This window comes from Arachis hypogaea, chromosome 18 (genome assembly GCF_003086295.3).
Source record: "Arachis hypogaea cultivar Tifrunner chromosome 18, arahy.Tifrunner.gnm2.J5K5, whole genome shotgun sequence".
Classification (NCBI taxonomy): Eukaryota; Viridiplantae; Streptophyta; class Magnoliopsida; order Fabales; family Fabaceae; genus Arachis; species Arachis hypogaea.
Genome location: NC_092053.1, coordinates 50,435,300 through 50,444,684, shown reverse-complemented (window position 1 = coordinate 50,444,684; position 9,385 = coordinate 50,435,300). Strand labels below are relative to the sequence as shown.

Sequence of the window (9,385 nt, the reverse complement as noted above, 5' to 3'; positions counted from 1 at the left end):
TGTGCATACGCATGGGTAGAGATTTTCGGCAGAGTGTGCGGATGCACACGTCTGTGCATCCGCACAGGTATACGCACATGCCTTTATTAAAATCTCACGTGACTCACGATTTTGGTGGTTTGGAGGCCCATTTCTGAAGCCATTTAGCTCACAAGGAAGGGAAAATGAAGACCATACCATAGCATAATATTAGTGTAGCTTAGGAGTAGTGGTAGATAGCTTTAGTATAGTTTTTCTTTAAGTTTTTCATCATCTTCTCTACTAGGATTTATACTAGGGTTTTACATTCAAGTGCCATTTCAATTTTATCTTGGATTTTGCTAATTCCCATTGTAAGTATCTCTTTGTTATTACTCTTTATAGTTACATTGTTCTTACTCTTTCTTAAAATTCAAGTTATATTTCAATTTCACTTCTCTTTTGTAATTTCTATTTCTTGTTGATGGATTTGATCTTTGATGATTGTTACATGCTTTTTTGAGTCTTTATTGTTGATTGAGATCATTTGTTGCTTTTGGTTTCAATATTTTTCTCATTTTTCCCATGTTTAAGGTTTTTGCCCACCAAGTGTTTGACAAAATGTCAAGTATGATTTTAGGCTAGTTTTTTATCTCTTGGCTTGGGAAAAGTGAGTAATTGGGTTCTTAGTGTTGAAATGTCCAATATTTAGTGTCAATTTTGGATTGTTAACTGTTCTTGTTCCCACTAACGCTATGTTGTTGCTAAGGCAATTAGCAAGCAATTTAGGATTTGTGGGTTAAGAACACTTATGCTCATTTAACTTACTCTCCGATGTGAGGGTTGATCAAGTGAGATTGATCCATTCTAGTTGTCATAGTTGTGGTTCCAACAAGGAAGCGACCCTTAGCTCACTCCAAGCCAAGACACCTTTTATGCTTCAATTTCTTCATACACATTTACATTAGTTACTTTTACACTTTACTTGTCTATATTGCATAGTTACTTCATTGATTCCTTTATTAGTTCATTTATTACAATTTTGCATGTTCTTTCATTGCTTTATATGTTTATCTCTTTATTGCGAACCCCATGATCCTCACAACCAAGATTGCACACTCATTGGTCTCAAGTGTCCTTGGGAGATGACTCGGGAATTGAAACTCCCGGAATTGAATTGGTTTTGAATTGTGACATATCCTTTGGATTAAACATTTGACTTGGGGATTAATCGTTGGTCTAGGCTATACTTTCAACGATAGGATTCTAATTTGTGAAAACCTAGATCAATGGTGAATCGACCGTTGTCAAATTTGGCGCCGTTGCCGGGGACTCACTTTAAGTGCAATGAGTGCTACAATTTTGGTTGTTGAGAATATGTGAGTAGTGTGAATATTTAGTTTTTGTTTGCTACTTGGCACTAACTTTGTAGATATTGTTTCTATCTAGCTAGTCTTGGTAGTTGTTAATTGTTAGGTTGGTTTATGTTTATTTGTCCATTCTTGTTTTGCTTTTCATAATTGCATGCTTCTATTGCTTCCTCAATTGAATGACACGGTTACTTGCAGACCCGAGCTTGGCCCCTTTTGATCCGGAAATAGAAAGAACTTTAACTCATATTAGGCAAGCTCGGTGCCGGCTAGCATTTGTGAATAGTAAATCGGACTTGCTTGAAGAGCACTCCAATTCACTATCACCATCAATATGTGACTATCATTCTTCTATTAACGAGGAAACCTTATATTCATATGTGGGGAGTGCTGAAATCTCTTTGAGTGACTCAGGTGACGACACCATGGTAGATCCACCTCGTAAACCTATACAAATTTGGTATCCAACTTTGGATCCAAATTTTGAGCTTAAGACCGTGGTGCACGAAATTGTAATGTTAATGTTCACATTACTCTCTTACAACTTCGCACAACTAACCAGCAAGTGCACTGGGTCGTCCAAGTAATACCTTACGTGAGTAAGAGTCGAGCCCTCGGAGATTGTTGGCTTGAAGCAAGCTATGGTTATCTCGTAACTCTTAGTCAGGATATAATATCAATAATAATTCTTAATTTGAATTGTAAAAAGTAAGAAGGGCAGAACACAAATTATACTTGTATGCAGTAATGGAGAATATGTTGGAGTTTTGGAGATGCTTTGTCTTCTGAAATTCTGCTTTCTTCTGTTTCCTGATTCACGCACGCACGTCCTCCTATGGCAAGCTGTGTGTTGGTGGATCACCGTTGTCAATGGCTACCATCCATCCTTCCAGTGAAAAGGGTCCAGATGCGCTGTCACCGCACGGCTAATCATCTACAGGTTCTTGGTGCACGAAATTGTGATGTCCAGGCTCAAACAATCCCTGGCAACGTGAGCAACTTGGTACGCGTAATCGTAATTACACTTTGATTATGGAAAATTTATGGCTCTTTCTTTCCCTAGCACTGGCGCCAAGAACATGGTGCCAATCCCATGGTTCACAACTTCGATACAACTAACCAGCAAGTGCACCGGGTCGTCCAAGTAATACCTTACGTGAGTAAGGGTCGAATCCCACGGAGATTGTTGGTATGAAGCAAGCTATGGTCACCTTGCAAATCTCAGTTAGGCATATATAAATTGATAATGGTGTTTTCGAATAATAAATAATAGAATAGGGATAAAGGTACTTATGTAAATCATTGGTAGGAATTTCAGATAAGCGAATGGAGATGCTTTTCGTTCCTCTGAACCTCTGCTTTCCTGCTATCTTCATCCAATTAGTCTTACTCCTTTCCATGGCTGGCTTTATGTGATACATCACCATTGTCAACGGCTACTTTCGGTCATCTCTCGGGAAAATGATCCAATGCGCTGTCACGGCACGGCTAATCATCTGGAGGCATCACCCTTGTCAATGGCTTCATCTTATCCTCTCAGTGAATAATATGCTCACGCACCCTGTCACGGCACGGCTATTCATCTGTCGGTTCTCGATCATGCTGGAATAGGATTTACTATCCTTTTGCGTCTGTCACTAACGCCCTACAATCGCGAGTTTGAAGCTCGTCACAGTCATTCAATCATTGAATCCTACTCGGAATACCACAGACAAGGTTTAGACTTTCCAGATTCTCTTGAATGCCGCCATCATTCTAGCTTACGCCACGAAGATTCCGGTTAAGAGATCTAAGAGATATTCATTCTAGCTTATTTCATGTAAAACGGAAGTGTTTGTCAGGCACGTGTTCATAGGGGAGAATGGTGATGAGCATCACACATAATCATCACCTTCATCACGTTCTTGGGTGCGAATGGATATCTTAGAAACGAAATAAGATGAATTGAATAGGAAACAGTAGTACTTTGCATTAATCTTTGAGGAACAACAGAGCTCCACACCTTAATCTATGGAGTGTAGAAACTCTACCGTTGAAAATACATAAGTGAAGGTCCAGGCATGGCCGAGATGGCCAGCCCCCAAAACGTGATCAATGGATCATAAGGTAATCCAAAGATATCTAATACAATAGTAAAAGGTCCTATTTATAATAAACTAGCTACTAGGGTTTACATGAGTAAGTAATTGATGCATAAATCCACTTTCGGGGCCCACTTGGTGTGTGTTTGGGCTGAGCCTGAGTGTTTCACGTGTAGAGGTCTTCCTTGGAGTTGAACGCCAGCTTTTGTGCCAGTTTGGGCGTTCAACTCTGGTTTTAGCTCCTTTTCTGGCGCTGGACGCCAGATTTGGGTAGAAAGCTGGCGTTGAACGCCAGTTTACGTCCTCTATTCTTGGCCAAAGTATGGACTATTATATATTTCTGGAAATCCCTAGATGTCTACTTTCCAACGCAATTGGAAGCGCGCCATTTCGAGTTCTGTAGCTCCAAAAAATCCATTTTGAGTGCAGGGAGGTCGGAATCCAACAGCATCAGCAGTCCTTCTTCAACCTCTGAATCTGATTTCTGCTCAAGTCCCTCAATTTCAGCCAGAAAATATCTGAAATCACAGAAAAACACACAAACTCATAGTAAAGTTCAGAAATGTGAATTTAACATAAAAACTAATGAAAACATCCCTAAAAGTAACTAGATCCTACTAAAAATATACTAAAAACAATGTCAAAAAGCGTATAAATTATCTGCTCATCACAACACCAAACTTAAATTGTTGCTTGTCCCCAAGCAACTGAAAATCAAATAGGATAAAAATAAGAGAATATACTATAAATTCCAAACTATCAATGAAACATAGCTTCAATCAAATGAGCGGGACTTATAGCTTTTTGCCTCTTGAATAGTTTTGGCATCTCACTATATCCATTGAGGTTCAGAATGATTGGCATCTATAGGAACTCAGAGTTCAGGTGGTGTTATTGATTCTCCTAGTTCAGTATGATGATTCTTGAACACAGCTTCTTTATGAGTCTTGGCCGTGGCCCTAAGCACTTTGTTTTCCAGTATTACCACTAGATACATAAATGCCACAGACACATAATTGGGTGAACCTTTTCAGATTGTGACTCAGCTTTGCTAAAGTCCCCAATTAGAAGTGTCCAGGGTTCTTAAGCACACTCTTTTTTTTTTGCTTTGGACCTTGACTATAACCGCTCAGTCTCAAGTTTTCACTTGACACCTACACGCCACAAGCACATGGTTAGGGACAGCTTGGTTTAGCCGCTTAGACCAGGATTTTATTCCTTTAGGCCCTCCTATCCACTGATGCTCAAAGCCTTGGGATCCTTTTTATTTGCCCTTGCCTTTTGGTTTTAAGGGTTATTGGCTTTTTGCTCTTGCGTCTTGGTTTTAAGAGCTTTTGGCTTTTTCTGCTTGCTTTTTCTTTTTTCTTTCAATTTTTTTTTCGCCTATTTTTTTTTTCTGCAAGCTTTGTTCTTTGCTGCTTTTTCTTGCTTCAAGAATCATTTTTATGATTTTTTAGATTATCAAATAACATGTCTCCTAGTCATCATTCTTTCAAGAGCCAACATATTTAACATTCTTAAACAACAACTTCAAAAGACATATGCACTGTTCAAGCATACATTCAGAAAACAAGAAGCATTGTCACCACATCAATATAATTAAGCTAAGTTCAAGGATAAATTCGAAACTCATGTACTTCTTGTTCTTTTGAATTAAAACAGTTTTTATTTTAAGAGAGGTGATGGATTCATAGGACATTCATAACTTTAAGACAAAGTTACTAACTAACTAATGATCATGTAATGAAGACACAAACATGGACAAACACATAACATAGAAAACAAAAAACAGAAGAAATAAGAACAAGGAATGAATCCACCTTAGTGATGGTGGCGTTTTCTTCTTGAGGAACCAATGATGTCCTTGAGCTCTTCTATGTCTCTTCCTTGTCTTTGTTGCTCCTCCCTCATTGCTTTTTGATCTTCTCTTATTTCATGGAGCATGATGGAATGCTCTTGATGTTCCACCCTTAGTTGTCCCATATTGGAACTCAATTCTCCTAGGGAGGTGTTGATTTGCTCCCAATAGTTTTGTGGAGGAAAGTGCATTTGAGGCATCTCCGGGATCTCATGTAAATGAGCTTCTTGCGCCTCTTGAGCTCCATGACTGGGCTCTCTTGCTTGCTCCATCTTTTTCTTAGTGATGGGCTTGTCCTCTTTAATGAGGATATCTCCCTCTATGTCAATCCCAGCCGAAATGCATAGGTGGCAAATGAGGTGAGGAAAGGCTAACCTTGCCATAGTGGAGGACTTGTCAGCCACCTTGTAGAGTTCTTGAGGTATAATCTCATGAACTTCCACCTCTTCTCCAATCATGATACTATGGATCATGATGGCCCGGTCTATAGTAACTTCAGACCGGTTGCTAGTGGGAATAATTGAGCATTGAATAAACTCCAACCATCCTCTAGCTACAGGCTTGAGGTCCAATCTTCTTAGTTGAACCGGCTTGCCTTTGGAGTCAATCTTCCATTGAGCTCCTTCTACACATATGTCCATAAGGACTTGGTCCAACCTTTGATCAAAGTTGACTCTCCTTGTGTAGGGGCGTGCGTTCTCTTCCATGTTTGGCAAGTTGAACGCCAACCTCACATTTTCCGGACTAAAATCCAAGTATTTCCCCCGAACCATTGTAACATAGTTCTTTGGATCCGGGTTCTTACTTTGATCATGGTTCTTGGTGATCCATGCATTAGCATAGAACTCTTGAACCATTAGGATGCCGACTTGTTGGATAGGATTTGTTAGAACTTCCCAACCTCTTATTTGAATTTCATGTCGGATCTCCGGATACTCATTTCTTTTGAGTTTGAAAGGGGCCTCAGGGATCACCTTCTTCTTGGCCACAACATCATAGAAGTGGTCTTGATGGGCTTTGGAGATGTACCTTTCCATCTCCCATGACTCGGATGTGGAAGCTCTTGTCTTCCCTTTCCCCTTTCTCGAGGATTCTCCGGTCTTAGGTGCCATCAATGGTAATGGAAAAACAAAAAGCTTATGCTTTTACCACACCAAACTTAGAATATTGCTCGCCCTCGAGCAATAAACAAAAGAATAGAAGAAGAAGAAGAAGAAGAAGAAATATGGAGAGGGAAAGGGAGATGTGGTTTCGGCCAAGAAGGGTGTAGAGGGGTGTGTTGTGTGAATTTGATGAAGAATGGAGGGCTTTATATAGGGGAGGGAGGGGGAGAAAGGTTTCGGCCATATGGGTGGGTTTGGGTGGGAAATTGGTTTTGAATTTTGAAGGTAGGTGGAGTTTATGAGGTAGGTTTATGGGGAAGAGTAGATGGATGTGAGTGGTGAAGAGGTGATGGGGAAGAGTGTTTATGGGGTTGTGTGAAAGAGAGTGGTGATAAGAAGTGAGTAGAGGTAGGTGGGGATCCTGTGGGGTCCACAGATCCTGAGTGGATCCTGTGGGGTCCACAGATCCTGAGGTGTTCAAGGATTTACATCCCTGCACCCATTAGGCATGTAAAAATGCCTTTGCACCCAACTCTGGGCGTTCAGCGCCAGGTTGGTGGCCATTTTGGGCGTTCAACGCCCATTTGTGTGCCATTTCTGGCGTTAAACGCCAGAACCATGCCTGTTCTGGCGTTCAGCGCCCAGAAGCTGCCCATTTTGGGCGTTCAGTGCCAGAACCATGCTCTGTTCTGGCGCTGAACGCCAGACAGATGCTCCTCCAGGGTGTGATTTTTCTTCTGCAGTTTTGATTCTGTTTTCAATTTTTATATTTATTTTGTGACTCCACATGATCATGTACCTACAAAGATATATAACTAAGAAAAATATAGTTAGATAAATAAACATTGGGTTGCCTCCCAACAAGCGCTTCTTTAATGTCAATAGCTTGACAGTGGGCTCTCATGGAGCCTCACAGATGTGCAGAGCTTTGTTGAGACTCTCCAACACCAAACTTAGAGTTTGGATATGGGAGTTCAACACCAAACTTAGAGTTTGGTTGTGGCCTCCCAACACCAAGCTTAGAGTTTGACTGTGGGGGCTCTGGTTGACTCTGCTTTGAGAGAAGCTTTTTCTGCTTCCTCTCCATGGTTGCAGAGGGAGATCCTTGAGTTTTAAACACAAGGGAGTCCTCATTCCATTGAAGGACTATTTCACCTCTGTCAACATCAATCACAGCTCTTGCTGTGGCCAGGAAAGGTCTTCCTAGGATGATGGATTCATCCTCTTCCTTTCCAGTATCCAGGACTATGAAATCAGCAGGGATGTAAAGGCCTTCAACCTTTACTAACACGTCCTCTACTTGTCCATAAGCCTGTTTTCTTGAACTGTCTGCCATCTCTAATGAGATTTTAGCAGCTTGCACCCCATAGATTCCCAGTTTCTCTATTACAGAGAGGGGCATGAGGTTTATTCCTGAACCAAGGTCACACAGAGCCTTAAAGATCATGGTGCCTATGGTACAGGGTATTATGAACTTTCCAGGATCCTATCTCTTCTGAGGCAATGTCAGTTGATCCAGATCACTTAGTTCATTGATGAACAAGGGAGGTTCAACTTCCCAAGTATCAATGCCAAATAATTTGGCATTCAGCTTCATGATTGCACCAAGAAACTTGGCAGTTTGCTCTTCAGTAACATCCTCATTCTCTTCAGAAGAGGAATACTCATCAGAGCTCATGAAGGGCATAAGGAGGTTCAATGGAATCTCTATGGTCTCTAGATGAGCCTCAGAGTCCTTTGGTTCCTCAGAGGGGAGCTCCTTATTGATCACTGGACGTCCCAGGAGGTCTTCCTCCTTGGGATTCATGTCCTCCTCTCCTTCTTTGGGTTCGGCCATGGTGCTTATGTCAATGGCCTTGCACTCTCCTTTTGGGTTCTCTTTTGTATTGCTTGGGAGAGTACTAGGAGGGATTTCAGTGATCCTTTTACTCAGCTGGCCCACTTGTGCTTCCAGATTTCTAATGGAAGACCTTGTTTCATTCATGAAACTCACAGTGGCCTTGGATAGATCAGAGACTAGATTTGCTAAATTAGAAGCATTTTGTTCAGAGTTCTCTGTCTGTTGCTGAGTGGATGATGGAAAAGGTTTATTATTGTTAAACCTGTTTCTTCCACCATTATTAAAGCCTTGTTGAGGCTTTTGATCCTTCCATGAGAAATTTGGATGATTTCTCCATGATGAGTTATAGGTGTTTCCATAAGGTTCACCTAAGTAATTTACCTCTGCTATTGCAGGGTTCTCAGGATCATAAGCTTCTTCTGCATAAGAAGCCTCTTGAGTACTGTTGGATGCAGCTTGCATTCCATGCAGACTCTGAGAGATCATATTGACTTAATGAGTCAATATTTTGTTCTGAGCCAATATGGCATTCAGAGTATCAACTTCAAGAACTCCCTTCTTCATAGGCGTCCCATTACTCACAGGATTCCTCTCAGAAGTGTACATGAACTGGTTATTAGCAACCATGTCAATGAGTTCTTGAGCTTCTGCAGGCGTTTTCTTTAGGTGAATGGATCTACCTGCAGAGGTATCCAATGACATCTTTGATAACTCAGATAAACCATCATAGAATATATCCAGGATGGTCCATTCTGAAAGCATGTCAGAAGGACACTTTTTGGTCAACTGTTTGTATCTTTCCCAAGCTTCGTAGAGGGATTCACCTTCTTTCTGTCTGAAGGTTTGAACATCAGCTCTAAGCTTGCTCAGCTTTTGAGGAGGAAAGTACTTGGCTAAGAAAGCCGTGACCAGCTTATCCCAAGAGTTCAGCTGTCTTTGGGTTGAGAATCCAACCATAATCTAGCTCTGTCTCTTACAGCAAAGGGGAAAAGCATGAGCCTGTAGACTTCAGGATCTACTCCATTAGTCTTAACAGTATCACATATCTGCAAGAATTCAGTTAAGAACTGAAAAGGATCTTCAGATGGAAGTCCATGAAACTTGCAGTTCTGCTGCATCAGAGAAACTAATTGAGGTTTCAGCTCAAAGTTGTTTGCTCCAATGGCAGGAATGGA

At 41.0% G+C, this 9,385-nt stretch overlaps 1 non-coding gene across 1 annotated transcript; it reads left to right on the top strand.

Annotated features, from left to right (window-relative positions):
* The first annotated feature begins 8,966 nt into the window (after window positions 1-8,966).
* LOC112774456 (small nucleolar RNA R71) lies at window positions 8,967-9,074 on the top strand. Its single transcript, XR_003188947.1, has one exon. It is a non-coding gene; the product is annotated as a small nucleolar RNA R71 (small nucleolar RNA).
* The last annotated feature ends 311 nt before the right edge of the window (window positions 9,075-9,385 follow it).